The sequence below is a fragment of the Macrotis lagotis genome, chromosome 1, assembly GCF_037893015.1.
Source record: "Macrotis lagotis isolate mMagLag1 chromosome 1, bilby.v1.9.chrom.fasta, whole genome shotgun sequence".
NCBI lineage: Eukaryota > Metazoa > Chordata > Mammalia > Peramelemorphia > Peramelidae > Macrotis > Macrotis lagotis.
Window position 1 is genome coordinate 155,825,193 of NC_133658.1, and position 15,921 is coordinate 155,841,113.

The 15,921-nt window shown below is 42.7% G+C and overlaps 1 protein-coding gene across 3 annotated transcripts in view; it reads left to right on the forward strand.

The window, feature by feature from the left end:
- The first annotated feature begins 1,752 nt into the window (after window positions 1–1,752).
- Window positions 1,753–15,921, forward strand: part of ZNF395 (zinc finger protein 395) — a 67,523-nt gene continuing 53,354 nt past the window's right edge. Inside the window, exon 1 of one of the 3 annotated variants that reach the window (XM_074209212.1) lies at window positions 1,753–1,828. The gene's annotated coding sequence lies outside the window, so the exon portion shown is untranslated. Of the gene's footprint in view, window positions 1,829–1,854; window positions 1,907–15,921 lie in introns of those variants that run through there. The other 2 variants (XM_074209214.1, XM_074209213.1) reach the window with 2 other exon arrangements.

Genomic DNA, 15,921 nt, shown 5'->3' on the forward strand with positions numbered 1-15,921 from the left:
ACAAATGATTTGATAAGAAAAATATTAACCAATATTTGAATGATAAACAATAAAAATAAACTTCAGGTCTTCTGGGGGGAGATGTATGAGGTTTGGAAGTATTATTTAAATGATGGCAGAGAATTCCCCGATTGAGTAGCAATTTCTCTAATTTAGTGTGAGTGAACTCTTCTTGAGTTCAAGGTCAGCCTCAGACACTTATAGGCTGGATAAGTTTGCCTCAGTTCCTCATATGTAAAATGAGCTGGAGAAGAAACCGGTAACCCTTTCCAATTATTTTTTTTGCCAAGAAAACCCCCAATGGGGTCATGAAGGATTGGGCATGTCTGAAGCCACTGAAGGACTGAGAGGTTAAGTGGTTTGTCCATGGTCCCACTTAGTATGTGCGGGATGCAGGATATGAACTGGTAATTACTGACCGATGGAGCAGCAAGGCGGCTCATTGGATAGAACACAGTCTGAGTCGGAAAGACTGGGGTCAGACGTGGCCTTATGAGCTGTGTGACCCTGGCTTAGTCACTTAACTTCTGTTTGCCTTAATCTGTTGGTGAAGGAACTAGCCAACTACCCCAGTGTCTTTGCCAAGAAAACCACACCACCTACATTGGTGTGATATGGTCCCGGAACAGGACTGAGCACGTTCCTGACTCCAGGGCCACGTTCCCTCAAGACGCCTCTAGATTTTGGTTAAGTAATGGAAATATTTTTAAACTAACAGAAAATGAGTGATCTTAACTCGTTATCTGGGAATACGGGAAGCATCTGTCTATTTAGGGCGGTATCTTAAGTTTGCACCGATTCTCTGATGGCAGAGAAAAACCCCACACAAGTTGGCAGGATTTTGCTAAAAGGTAAGAAATGCTCCCCGGGAGTTTCGCCGCTATTCATGTGTCCCCTCTTCCTTTGGGCCAGGGCTGGTGCCCCTTTGGGAAGCCTCACACGGAGCTTCGTTCCCCGGGTGTAGCCAGGCCGCCGCTCGGCCTCAGTCTCCCTTCCTCGGGCAAGGCCAAGCGAATTCGCTCACGGCCAATGTTACTGCCAAAAAAAAAAAACCCAGCCAGAAAATAACGTGCAAAACACCGAGCTGAATGGTTTACAGATAAAGAATGTTCCCGAACTTTGGCCAGACTTTTCTCGAGGGGGCGACGACTCCGTTAGCGGTGGGGCGCGCCTCGGTCCGCCGCGGCCTTCACCTGGCTGCCCGGTCCCCGCAGGGCGGCGCCTCCGGCGGGGCTGTGCCCCGGCCCCGGCCCCCGATGGCGGCGAGCGGGGCCCAGGCCGCGGAGGGGCGGGCGGGGGGCGGCCTCGGCGCGGGGGCGGCGGCGGCGGGGCCCGGCTCCCGGCCCCGGCGCGGTTTCTGGCCCCGGTCCCGGCCCGGAGCCTCGGGCCCGCGCGGGGCGGAGACGCCCGAGCGCCGCCATGCTCGTTCCCCTCTTTCAGAAACACAAACTAGCCGCCCGCTTTGCTTTGGCCGCTGGCCCCGCTCCCGGCCCGGCTGGGCTCCGCGCGGGCCGGCGGGCGGACACGCCTCCCGCCGAGGCCCGGCTCCGGCGCGGGCTCGGGCTGGGGCTGGGGGCGGCGGGCGGCGCATGTGCAGAAGGCCGGCTCCCCGGCACTTCGGCAGCGCCCGCCGCGTACCCCGGGGCCGGTCCGGGGGGGGGGGGGGCCGCGAGCAGCGAGCGCGCGTGTCCGGAGGAGGGGCGGGGCGGGGCGGGGCCGGGCCGGGGGTGTGTCCGGGCTCCGCTCCCTTCCCGGGGCGGGAAATCCGGGCCGGGTTGTGGCCGCGGCCGCGTACGTGAGCGCTGTGTCCCGGCGAAAGGCTGGCCAGGTGGGCGCGCGCGGAGGGAGCCCGGGCGGGCGGGCGCGGGGCCGGCGGCGGCGCGGGACCAGCTCGGCGGGCAGCGCGGTAACTTGGCAGGCGCGGGCGGGCGCGGGGCCGGGGCGGGCGGCGGGCGCTGCGGCCGGGCCCCGACGGCGCCGCGCTGGGCCTCTCTCTGTCTGTCTCTGCTCCGGGCCCCCCCACGCTGCGCCCCTCTTCTCCCCCGCCCCCCGACGGCTCGCCCGGAGGCGCCTCGGGCCGCCGCCCCCCGGCCGCCGCCGCCCCCCGGCGCTCCTCCCGCCCGCCGCTTCCAGTCCCCTCCCACCCCGCTCCCGCCCTTCCTCGGCCTGGGCCCGGGGCCCCTCCCCGCCCCCACCCGCCCCTCCGTCCTGCGCGGTTCCTCCTTCCTCGCGGGCCCCGGGCTCCCCGGGCGGGGGGCTTGTGCGGCGGGGCCGGGGCCGCGGCGGGATGCGCCCCCTCTGCCGCCTGCAGGGGAGGGGGCGCCCCGAGGGGAGGGCTTTAACTCCTTCGCCTTGGGCCGGCCGGAGCGCCGGCGGGGGGGGGGGGGGGGTGTGCATGTTTGCGGGGTGTACACGCGGCGTGTGTGTGTGTTTCTGTGTGCATGCATGTTGTGTGTGGTGTCGCCGCGCCGCTGCGCTCCCTGCCAGCAGCGGGCACTTCACCGCAGCCGCCCCCTCCCGTGGGCAGCAGCGCTTTGGCCAAGCGGCCCGGGCCGCCCCCTGCCACAGCCCGCCCAGGCCCCGCGCCTCCCGGGCCGGGCAGCGCGGCTGCGGGACAGCAAAGCGCGGGCCCCGCGGCCCTCAGCCGCAGCCCCCGGAGAGGGGGAGCCCCTGGGCCCCGACACTAAGAAGAGCGGCTCCGGCCGCAGGCCCGGGGAGGGCAAAGGAAGGCCCGGCTCCGATTGTCAAGGAACTTGTAACTTCAGGTTCTGGACCAGGCCGCTCGGCTCCCGTGTGTGCTAAGCCCTGGGGGGAACTAAAAAGCATAGCATGAAGCACCTCACTCTTTAGGAGTGTCCATTGCCGTGGAGAGAATCAAGGGAAGGGGATCTCTTAAGGGCTTTTGGAATATTTCCATTTGATAAGAGCACTTATCAGGCGCTGGATGCCAACATAACTGTTGAGGAAATTTTTAAAAAGATCAATGGAGTGGGTTTTTTCAAGAAAGATGTCCAAGAGGAGGTGAGCTTTGAAAAGTACACAAACTGGAAGATTAAAATAATGGATGGAAGAGGTAGTGTATAAATTTGTCTGCTCATCAACAACCATTTCTGAAGCTCCTGTTCAGTGCCCAGCATGCCTTAGGTTCTGAGGATACAATGACAAAAATAAAAGTCTTTGCTTTTAAGGCAAATACATTCTATTGAGGAGAAGGACTGCAATACATATAGAAAATACAAAGTATTAAATAGAAAGTAAGGGTGGTGGGAAGCATCAGCAACTGGGGGAGGGATTAGGAAAGGCCTCCTGGTAAAACTAGAAGGTCCATTCATTTATTTAACAAACAAGGGGTACAAAAGAAATATTAAGACATAGTTCCAATACTTGAGGAGCTTATAATCTTATTGGGAGACAATAAATGAAGCAGTTAGTTAGCACTTAAAGGCTCTAAAATGAAATGCTAAAAAAAGCACCTATTTTGATTGATTCTTGAGGTAGAAAGTCAAGCAATGCCTCAATTTTGTGAACAGTCCAATAAATATTTGAATTCAGTAAAAGTAAGTACCAATTATATACAAAATGCTATAAGCTAGGCATTGGTGGGAGAAAGCAATATAAATAACACAAGTTCCCAGTCTTCTTGTAACTTTTTTTTAGGGTTTTTTTTTTTTTTTGCAAGGCAGTGGGGTTAAGTGGCTTGCCCAAGGCCACACAGCTAGGTAATTATTAAGTATCTGAGGTCACATTTGAACTCAGGTACTCCTGACTCCAAGGCTGGTGCTCTATGCACTGCGCCACCTAGCCACCCCTTTCTTGTAACTTATAAATGAGTAGGTAGATGGAACACCTATATATGTGATCTAGTTCTTTCTAGTTCTAAATCTATAAACCTTTAAATAACTAATGCAAAATAAAATGGGTTAAAAGGCCAACAGATTTGGGCATAGGTGAGATTTCAATAGTTGAAGGAGGGAGGTTGTTATTGGTTTGGTGGACTTAATGAAGGTAGAAATAAACATGGCTTTTTGAGGGAACTGTGAAGAGGCCACCTTGACTGGATCAAAGAGTACCTGTTAAAGAGATACTTTGGGACTAAATTAGGAAGGTCCTTGAATACCAAACCAAGACATTGAACTCTGTAGATAAATAGTGAGTCATTGAAGGTTGTGCTATATCTGGGACCAAGGGTAGGGGGATTAAATTCATTTACACACACACACACACACACAGTGCTGAGTGCTTTACAAATACTATCTCATCTGATTTTTCACAACAACCCTTGGAGATAGACAGTATTATTATTCCCATTTTACAGATGAGGAAACTGAGACAGACAGGCTAAATGGCTTGCCCAGGATCATATAGGTTGGAATTATCAGAGACTAGATTCAAACTGTCATCTTTCCTACTCTAGTCCTAGCTTCTGAACTCAGGCTCATGTAAAGAAGTATTTTATAGGAGTTGTTCATCAGACATTCCACAGAAAACCTCTGATACCTCACTGTGGCTGAGAAGCGACCATGGCTTTTTGAAAGCTTCACTAGGGGAGGAATTTAAGTTCTGGATGGTGCTACTAAGCTGGAAAGTACTGCCTATTGTCTGCATGCCTGTCACCCAAAGACCAGCTTTGATTGGGGAGACTCAGTACCAGTTGACAATAGGAAGATGTAATTTTTAAGATCTGTAACAACTCTTGAAATATCTCTGATGGTAAAAAGGGCTTGCTATCTGCCTTGACTAAGGGTCTCCCTGCACTGTAAAAGTCATTAATCCTTGTAATTGTCCTGGGAACAATTAAACATTAAAACAGCAAGATCTTGGAGGGAAACAAGGAAAGGAGGCTAATGTAATATTCTAAATATTAAATAATAAAGTCTTGGACTAGGGTGAAGATTCTAGAAATGGAAAATAAAGGGTGGATTTCAGAAATTAATGGCAAGAGAAAATGGTGACAATGTAGGGGGCAAGGTAAAGAAAGGTCAGAGATAATAAATACTGGTTTCGAACTTGGGAGACCCTGAAGGTGGAGTTACTTTTGGTGGGTAATGGGGAAATTAGGAAGATATGTCTTGTTTTGGGGAGGCATGATTGATTTTAATTTTAGAAGTTTCAGCTGTTTGACAAAGCATCTATATGGAGAGATATTTATTAGGCATTAGGAGATTTCAGAATAGTGAGAGGACAGAGCTGCAGATGTTGATTCTTTGTGAGTGGCATTCAAATCATATGAGTGGATGAGTCCTTGAAGGGAATGTGCTATATGGGATAGTCCAGTAGAACTCAAAACTCAAGAGGGCCAAATTCCAGCTCTCATGTCTCTACTGCCCATTGCTCCAATTCCAGGCTCATTGGCAGTTCCTGAAGGGTACACTGGGCTGTGACTTGGAAGTGAGATAAGAGTGGGAAGGTTGAATTGGAAAGAAAAGGAAACAAGGGTCAGGGAGTTCAGTAACTGCAGTAGCATTTGGCATTGCCTAGGAGTAAGTTGAGTATAGTTTTTGGAAAGAGATTGGCCTTTGGTGATCTTAGCTGAGTCCCCAGCACCCCAAAATTCTAATGTAGGTTTGTAGACCAGTGAGAATGGTTCCATTTGATCAAACTATCTTGAAGGTAAAAGGGAAAGTGAAGTTTGGAAATTTGGGGATAGGAAAGGATTTGGTCAAAAGCTAAAGTTGATAGGGAGAAAAATAAATTCTATTCCGTACAATGCTTTTTCCTGTTTGTGTTCTCAAAGTGCCCATTCTATCAGTGAGGGAATGATGTGAGTAAACCAAGTTATATTGGAATATGTGTTTTTATATATAAATGTATATGTTTTTATATATATATATGTGTGTGTGTGTGTGTGTATACATATATGTGATCTCTGAGATTAGTAGAACACTAGATTCAACTAAAGACCTGTAATTAAGAAATCTTGAGTTCCTTTGCTTTGCCCCCTTTTTAAGATTTGAGAATCCTTATATTGGACTTGGCACCTTATCCCGACTGAAGGCATGGGAAAGACTCCTGGGTCTAGGAAATACTATTCTCTAGAGCTGGAGTCCTTCCTGTTCTTCACTGTTTGCTCATGACCTGGCATTGGGGTGATCAGTGACTTAAACACAGAGGGGGGACCATACTTCCTGTGGCTCAAGATCTGCCAGCCTTTCACTAGGTTGATTTAGTGTTGCTTAGTTGCTTCCTTCAGTCTCAACTTGCAACATCTAAGGGTTGAAGGTTTGGGGAAAGGGGGGAGGGATTTGTTGTATGAAAAGATTGCAGTTATAGGATGAGCAACATACATGCTATCCTGTCATGGGGTTGGGTATGAAGCTATTAATCCTCTTGTCTACCTAAGGATAAGAGCAGTGAATTATCAACTGAAAAGTACTTCACAGTCATCTTTTACTCACTATGAAGAAAAGTATTATGTGGATGTCAAAGAAAAGAAGTTCTATTCATTGAAAGGTATTTTTATTTCTATTTGAGTGTCTGCTAATTTTAAAACTGTTCTTCCTGGTGTTAGGAGAGATGCATAGGAAGTACAAGATAAAGGCCCTACCCTCCATGAACTTACAGTCTTAGTCTGGTCACACCACACCCTGGAACTCAAGTTTTTGCATCTATAAAATGAACAAGTAGAGTAGATTATTTCTAATGTAAGGATTCAGTGACTGTATTATAGAACTTAAGGGGCAGGCAGCGTGTCAAGAACATTCTCAGGTTGCAGAAGGCTTATGGAGGAGGTATGATTTGAATAGGTTCCCTGAAAAAGGAGTTTAAAGTCATAGTTGAGTATGGCATGTGTTTGAATAAAGGAAGAAAAAGTCTGAAACACTTGTTAATAATAGCTTGCATTTCTATAACACTTTAAAGTTTGTAGAACACTACAAATATTAACAGATTTGAACCTCATCACAGCCCTAAGAGGTAGGCAATATTATCACTCCCATTTTTCCAGAAGAGGAAGCTGAGGCTAGGAAAGGTTAAAAGACGTGCTCAGAAACACTCAGCTAGTTAAGTGCCAGAGGACAGTTTTGACCTTATGTCTTCTTGATTCCAGGTCAGATCCCTAACCATTATGCCACCTAGCTGCCATGATAGGGAATGATAGGAAACAAAATAAGAGGTTACATCTTAAAGGATCTTGGATGCTAGACTGAGTTTTATTTCCTAGGCAGGCAGTGGGAAGACATTTGACATTTTTTAGCAGTAAACTAATATTTGGAAAACTGACCAGAGAGGGAGAAGAATAAGGAGAAGAAAAGAAAGGGAGGGAAAAGAAAAAGGGAAGGAGAGAGAGAGAGAGAGAGAGAGAGAGAGAAAAGATATTGTGTAGGATTGATTTACTAATTCTGAGCCATTGATGAGATTTTTGTAATTTTTTTGTTTGGAATTTTCAGTTGAAGTGATCATTCTTGGAGGAGTTGACCTGTTCTTTCTATTTTAAGGGATACTGCTTATATGCTGACAATATCCCCATTGTTTCTTTAACATGCTTATGAAAATGAATTTTATTTGTGATGACATCAGTTGATTGGTATGTCCAGGTTACTTGGCATTAGATTCCCAGAAATTGGTCAGAAGGTATGAAAATGCACCCCACCTTCCTCTTCTAGAATGAACGAGTGAAATCAGGATGATTATATGGCCATCTCTCTATATGTCAGAGTTTCTTTTAGGATAGTCTGAAAGACTTTCAGGAAACCAGATTAATTTTGGTATGTAATCAGGTTGATTTAGTGTAGAATTGTCATGGCGATCTAGAGAATAAAAATCTTTACTATGGCACTGCAACTCTGGGTACATCTCCTTATGTACTCAGCTGGTCGAGAAGATCTCATAGATCTTGCATGTTCATGCTGTCATTTGTAAGGTAGAAAAAACCAATTTTAAAAATTGAGTTTTTAAACATTTTCATCAAAATACCTTTTGTTAATTACTTTTGTTAAAAATATGCTTGCAGAGACTATAAAGATAGATTACTAGGAACCAACATGGGTTCATTAAGAACAAATCAGTGCTACACTAACCTCATTTCTTCTTTTAACATTTTAAAGGGCTTCATTAAATAGATTTCTTGTAAAAATTTTAAAGAGCTCATTAAATAGTGTTTTGATTTTAACAACACATTTGACAAAGTTGTATTTTTAGTTATAAAGAAGAGGAACTACATGTGAGCTGGTTGATAGTATCCTTAGGTCAAGATTAGCTTCCATGCGTTAACCATGTATAGCTTTTAAAGTATATTTGCAGCTCATGGGGTGGCTAGGTGGTGCAGTGGAGAAACTGGAGTCAGGAGTACCTGGGTTCAAATCCGGCCTCGGACACTCAATAATTACCTAGCTGTGTTGGCCTTGGGCAAGCCACTTAACCCTATTTGCTTTGCAAAAACCTAAAAAAAAAAAGTTTATTTGCAGCTCTTTTGATTAAACAAATGTATGAGTTGGTAGCTAAATGCTGACTTAACATTAACAGAGAAATGAATTACTGTGAGTAATGGTTTGCCAGTATGGTAGACAAGTAAAGTCTTAGGTCTGGAGGTTTTATCCATCCAACTACCATTAGACTGTACTTGGGCTTCTTAGTTGTTGGCTCTGTTTACATGTGTTCATTCTCCTCTTTGGCTTTCTTCTTACCTTCATTCCTTCTTGTTCATATCTCATGGACTGAGGTCCAGCATTGACTTGCTTTTAAGGTGACAATTGGTTTACAGAGAAGGATCTATTACCTTCCTAAAATCCTTGATTTAATTCCTAGGCAACACATACACATTATAACTAGGGCATTTGGAGTCAATGAGTAATTGATTTGACTTTATTATCATATTAACTTGTATAAAGTAAACAAATACAAAAAAAAGTATGAGCTAGTTTAGATCAAATTGCTAAAAAAATTCTCTGTTATTTATTGGAAAAATATAAAATATAATATAGTTCTTCTAAAAGACTATTTTTTTCTTTAGGTTTTGCAAGGCAGATGGGGTTAAGTGGCTTGCCCAAGGCCACACAGCTAGGTAATTATTGAGTGTCCGAGGCCGGATTTGAACTCAGGTACTCCTGACTCCAGGGCCAGTGCTTTCTCCACTGTGCCCCACCTAGCCACCCCTCTTCTAAAAGACTTTTGAAGAATAATATAACTCCAATAAGCTGCTGATATCTTTGTTAGGGAATTCAAAGTTTGTCCATTTCAGTAAATTAAACTTAAAGAATGTTTATTAACAACTCTGTATGAGGAGAGAGGTGGTGCGTCTTTAGCAGAGTGACAGAGTTCTCTCTGGTCAAATCTTATTTGACAGTTTTATCACTGACTCAAAAAAAAGAAAAAAAGAAGCAGCTCTGCTTACCAGATTGGCAGTACACAGAAGGTTGAAAGTACTGGCTAATACCATATTAGAGATAGTTGATATGATAAATGACTGAATCAAGATGCAAAATGATCCCTGCAGAATGGAATGCTGGGTCAAGACCAAGAAGATGGAATTGAGAAGACCTAAATAGAATATATCCAATTCATGTGGCACAAATCTGGGAGACATGTTCATGTCTAGATCACAGGAAATAATAGTTCTATGGCACTCTTATTTGGTCACATCATACCTGGTTTGAATTCTGGGATACATATTTTAAGAGAGAAATGAAGAGTCCAAAGGAGAAAAAAAAAGATTTTGAATATCCCATTTCACATGGAAGAACTGGAACTGTTTAGAAGAAAAAGAATTGGTAATTAACTTCAAGTAATTTGGCAAATTGTCTTGAAGAAGAAGCCTCAGAATTGTAGGCTGTCAGAGCTGGAAAAGCTCCAAGGGATGAGATTAGGACCAATGACTGGATGTTGATACAAAGTAAACTTCCTCTCAATATAAGGGCAAAAAAACACTTAAAGTATATCTTCAGAGACATGAATCTCTGGATGAGTAGGTGATATGATCATGGAGAGATGGATGACTGAAGGCCTGCATGTCCTGTCATTGTCCATGTAATGCCATGATTTCCAGAAGAAGGCCCCTAGAGTATAGAGGGCATGTACCATGTAATGATGCAGGAGGAGGGAGCACCCATGCCAGTTAGATCACAGATCTATCAATGTATAAGAATACAAAGAACTCTGTAATTATAAAGTCTTTAAAAAAATGGAAAAAAGAGCTACTTTGTGAGAGAATGCTCCATTACTAGAGGCTGGAGTATTGCTTGTCAGAAATGGTGAAATGAGTCCTCCTTCACTGAATAGACATAAAATAAGGTCTTTTGATGACCCTGTGGATCATGGCATACCAGTGGTCCACAGGGTCATCAAGAGTTGGTCATAACTGGATGAATGAATGAATAACAACAAAGGCAACAGTACTATTTGCCATACCTACTTTGTTGGGTTTTGAAGAAAATATTTGGCAAATCTTAAATCACAAGATATTGTGAGGGAATAAATGATTGAATGGGCAGCTAAGTGGCGCAGTGGGTAGAGCACCAGGCCTGGAATCAGGAAATTCTGAATTCAAATCTGGCCCCAGACATTTACTCACTGTGTGCTTCTGGACAAGTCACTTAACCTGTTGGCTTTAGTTTACTCATCTGTAACACCAATTGGAGTAGGAAATGACAAACCACTCTAGTATCTTTGTCAGAAAAACCACAAATGGGATCACAAATGAGTTGGACACAATTGAAGAGACTGAACACCATGATTAAACATCCTTTTGTGAAAGAACTTCTGTAATGAGCCCATAATCTTCTTGGACATCCTGTTTCACTTTGGACAACCCTCATTTTTTAGGAAGTTTCTCACATTTTACAAAGAACATTCATGAGTTAAGAGTGTCCAAAGGAAATATACAAAGATAGAAGATCTTGAATTCTGGCCAGATGAAGATCAATTGAAAGAACTAAGAATGACTTCTAGCCTGGAGAAGTAAAGACCTAGGCAAGTGTGATTGATAGTCAGAGTCATATTAGAAGTCATTTGGAAGGAATTGATTAGACCTACTCTACTTCATTTCCAGATCTAAATCTCTTAGAGGCCATCTAATTGTCCCCTCATTCTATACATGAGGAAACAGCCTTAGAAAGGTTCTGTTGACTTGTTTTGGATCATAGAGGTAAAGGTATCAGAAGTGGCATCTGGTTCACATCCACCATTTTATCCACTTTGAACCCTATCTCTAGATGTGAGCTAAACCAGGGAAGAATACAAGAAGACTACCACCTCTCACTATTTATGCCTTTATTAATGGAGCCTAAATTTGATTTAGTTTGGCTGCTGTATCACACAACAGACAAAAACACTTTTGAAGTGCTTGTTCAATCTTGAAGCACTATTTAGATGTCAGTTTCTTATTTATTTTTTTTAGGTTTTTGCAAGGCCACCGGGGTTAAGTGGCTTGCCCAAGGCCACACAGCTAGGTAATTATTAAGTGTCTGAGGCTGCATTTGAACCCAGGTACTCCTGACTCCAGGGCCAGTGCTTTATCCACTACCCACCTAGCCACCCTGATGTCAGTTTCTTATTGAGAAGCATCAGAATATATTGGAATAACTGCTGTTGATCTTCCTTCTGAACATGTATTGCTGAGACTTTATTAGGCTAAAATACAGTAGACAATTTCCTCTTTAGTCCTGACTAGCCACTTTGCCTCTCTGATTGTAGCCTAAGGTCACATTAGCTTTTTTGGCTATATATGCCACTGTTCATTCACGTTGAACTTGTCTTCTACTAAAAAGTTTCAGATTCTATCCAGCAAACTGTTCCCCAGACAGTCCTCTCTTTCTTGTACTTGGGAAGTTGACTTTTTGAAATCAAGGGTGAGACTTCATTTTTATCCTTTGTAGATTTCATTTTGGTATCTGGCCCAACATTATAGATTGTCAGGATGTTTTGGAATCTTTATGCTATCAACCAGTTTGTTAGGTACTCTCTTAGCTTTGATAAAGTGAAATATAAATATGCCTTAAATCTTTATTCAATTTTTTTAACCTGCTTAAATGAGAAGAGAAAATCAATTATAGGTCCCTGGGGTACTCCACTAGACCCCCCTCCCAGATGTTATTTAATTAGTAGAATCTGGCCATTCAAATGGGTCTAAATCTATGTGATTAGAGAATTGACAAGACTACCAGCTAGGTAGTGAAGTGGATAGACCACTGAACTGGAAATCAGGAAGACCTATCTATCTTCATGAGTTCAAATCTGATTTCAGACCCTTGCTAAATGAGTAACCCTGAATAAAATACTTAACTCTGTTTACCTCAGTTTCTCATCTGTAAAGTGAGCTGAAGAAGGAAATGGCCAACTACTGCAATATCTTTGCCAAGAAAACCCCAAATGGGATCATGAAGAATTGGACATGACTGAAAAACACAGACTAGCTGGCCTACTATTTTCTGTATTGTCCACAAGGATATCACAAGTTCTTTGCCATGCTTTTCTGAATCTAGGTAAACTTTATCCTGAAGAGGCAGCTAGGTGGACAGTGTGCTGGGCCAGGAGTCAGGAAGATGGAAGTTCAGATTCAGCCTCAGATCCCTTAACTTAGCTCTGTGATTCTAGTCAAATCACTTAACCACTGTGCCTCAATTTCCTCAATTATAGATTGGAACCAAAAAATAGCACACCTGACAAGGTTGTTGTGAGAATCATAGGAGATATTTATGAAGTGGTTAGTGCAGTGTCTAGCACATGGTAAGTACTGTAGAAATACTTATTTCTTCTCATCCCTCCATAGAAAAGTATCTGGTGTAGCATCATGAAGATCTGGGTTCTGAACTTGCCCCAATGCTTACTGCCTAGATTACTGTAGGAAAGACATTTAACTTCTCTGAACCTCAGTTTCTTCATCTGTAAAAAGGGAATGATACCAGTGGCGCCTTCTTCAGCATAGTTGTTGGGGAGGTCAGATGAGATAATGTTTTTCTATTTCAACCAGGAAACAAGATTAGGCTGCCATGGCCTGCCCTTGATGAAGCTGTCTTGTTTCTTGATGATTGCAGCTTCCATTTCTAGATGTTTACTAACCAGACTTTTAATATTTACATTCTAGGATTTTGCTAGGAATTAAATTCAGACTCATTGGCCTATAGTTTGTAGACTCTACTTCTAACTTAAAAAAACCAAACCAAACCATGACATTTGCCCTTGTAGCACCTTTTATGTTTTCTGCATTATTCCAAAGGTCACTGACAATATCTCAGTAATTGCATTTACTGCTTGTTTTTTTTTTAAATGTATCTTGATTTGTAATTTGTCCTTCCCACCTGATATTTGAACTCATCGAGAGTTGGTGACTAAATGCTCTCATATCACTTCACTTATCTTGGGTTTCAACTCCTTGTTAACCATCTCTCTCCCTCCCTCCTCCCGATTCTTCCCAGTCTAATTGGGAGCCAGAACTCATCAGGTATAGAATGGGAGAGGAAAGCCTACAGCCAAGCACTATATTTGTTACTTTATAACTTTACTAACTGAAAGTTTCACCAAGATTTTGGAGACACCTTGTGTATGTCTGATCTCTTAAATGAAATCTTATTTCTTGCCTCGATACCTTTTGTACAAGTGGTCCCTCCATGTCAGATATGCTCTCTCATTTCTGTCTGATAGGATCCCTAGATCCTTTGAACCACATAGCATAGAGATCCCCCCTCCCCCATTCAGTCCACAGGTATTTATTAATGTCTTACTACAGGCCAGACATTGTGCTCTGAATAGAAAAAACAAAAGTGAGACTTCCTACCCTCATGGAACTTAACATTCTGTCTGGGAGTGGAGACTTGCAACATTTCCCCAAATATAAACAAGTAGAGACTTTAATAGTAATAATTTGAAGGTGAAAAGGTCAACTAAATGCATCAGGAAAAGTCTTTAAAATTTTTTTTATAAAAATCTAAGGCAATAGGGTTAAGTGACTTGCCCAGGGTCACACAGCTAGGCAATTATTAAGTGTCTTAGTTCATATTTGAACTCAGGTCCTTCGGACTCCAGGGTCAGTGCCCCCAGAAAAGTCTTTTGAGGAACATGAATCCAGTTGGGTATATTTTATGTAGAGACATAGTGCATTAGACTATTGGAGCATGTGAACAAGAGTCATGTGTAATCAGGAAAGATAAACTGGATTCAGATTATAAGGGGCTTTGAATGTCACACCTGGGAGTTTGAATTTTATTCTAGAATAATAAGGAACCACTGGGACTTTCTGAGCAAAAGAATGATATGGGTTAGACCCCTGCTTTAGGAAAATCATGTTGGCAGCTCTGGGGAATTGATTGAAGAAAAAGTAGTAATTGATTAGAAGGAGGCTTTTCCCACACCTATTAGCACTCTTTGCTTGAAATTACTTTGTATTCTTTCTGTATACTTTGTTTTCACTTGTGCATATGATGTATCCTCTTCTCTTTTCCCCAGAATATAAACTCTTTCAGGCCAAGGACAGTTTATATTGTTGGTATTCCTCTGCATATATAATAGTGTCTTACATATAGATTTGCTTAGAAATTTGTTCATTAAATTCAACTTGTCAGTTCTTTTCCTTAAAATAAATGAATTAGGAATGAGCATTTTGGGGGGGGAGCAATTGAGGCTATTGTTAGTTGCTTTGGTGAATTCTGGATCCTATTTTTGGTCTAGATCAGCAGTTTTCAAATCTTTGCTCTCAGGACAATTGTTTTATTTTTAGAAATTATTGGACCTACCCCCAAATTTTTGTTTATGTGTGTTATATGTATTGATATTTATCATATTTGAAGTAAAAAAATCTTATTGTTGTTATAAAAAATAATTTTGGCCCACAGACTCTCTGAAAAACATCTTAGGCACTGAGAACTGCTGAATATAAAAAGTATGCTTAGTTTCATTGCTAAGGACATTATTCCTATTAATTGCTGTATATCTTATATATGATTGAATGAGATACAATATACTTGCTCAAGAATGTTTTCTTTGCAAATTTGAGGCACACAAAATTGAACCCTCACCTTCTAAAAGTACAAGATTTTAGTGAAATGAGTGATTAGAGAATTATTGTCCAGTAGATATAGGCATTGAAAAGGATATGGAGATAAAAAACTGCAAGAAGGAGGAGCACTGGAAATTGGAGAAACTTTGAGTAAAAATATTTCATAAGAATGTGGCCCTTGGTTTCTTCTTTGAAATGTGGGGATTGGACTTTGATAATCTCAAAAGTTTCTTCCAGCTTGAATGTTCTATGCTGCTTATTTAGTCTATATCAGAAAATAAGATTGTCAGTTGATTTGAACTGTCAGTCTTTTGTTTTCTTTCTTGACTAGTAGCACAATTTGATTAAATTCTGTCTTCTTGCTTTATTTTAAATTTGGTTTACACATATGATTTATATCAAATCCTTCCTGACCTTTTTCTTGGTTGAACTTTAAATATGACCCTTTTAAAAAAAGGCAGTGAGGCTAGTGAAGAGAAAACACAGAGAATATATTATATATAAAGCCCTGGAAGGGGAGGGAGGGTTTGTCAAGTCTGAGCTCCAACTTGGGAAATGTTCAGGTTGATTTCATAGCAAATGATTTCTCTATCTTTCACTCTCTGTCCCTCTTCCTCTCCATCTTTTCCCTTTCCCTCACTCTCTCCCACTTGGAAACATCAAAGTTTGTAATCCAGCAACCTCAGAAGTCAGAGCTTCATAATGGGGAGAGATATGTGATAAAGGAGTGAATTAACTGGCAGCTTTTAGAGAAAGATGAATTCATTTCAAGTTGAAGTGTATAAGAAGCTAAGAGGTGTACCTCATGTGTTCTGATGTGAGTGTTAAGAATCCTTGCTGTATTTTAGTTTGCCAGTGCTTTGTTGGAATGGGCCCCATGAAGAAACTATACTGCCTACTATGCTTGCTGAAAAAGAAAGCAAAAAAGGGGCATGACTATTATCCATTGAGAGTCAGGAGGCCATGAGCTCTTTTTGGCAGGAATAACTATGTCTAGG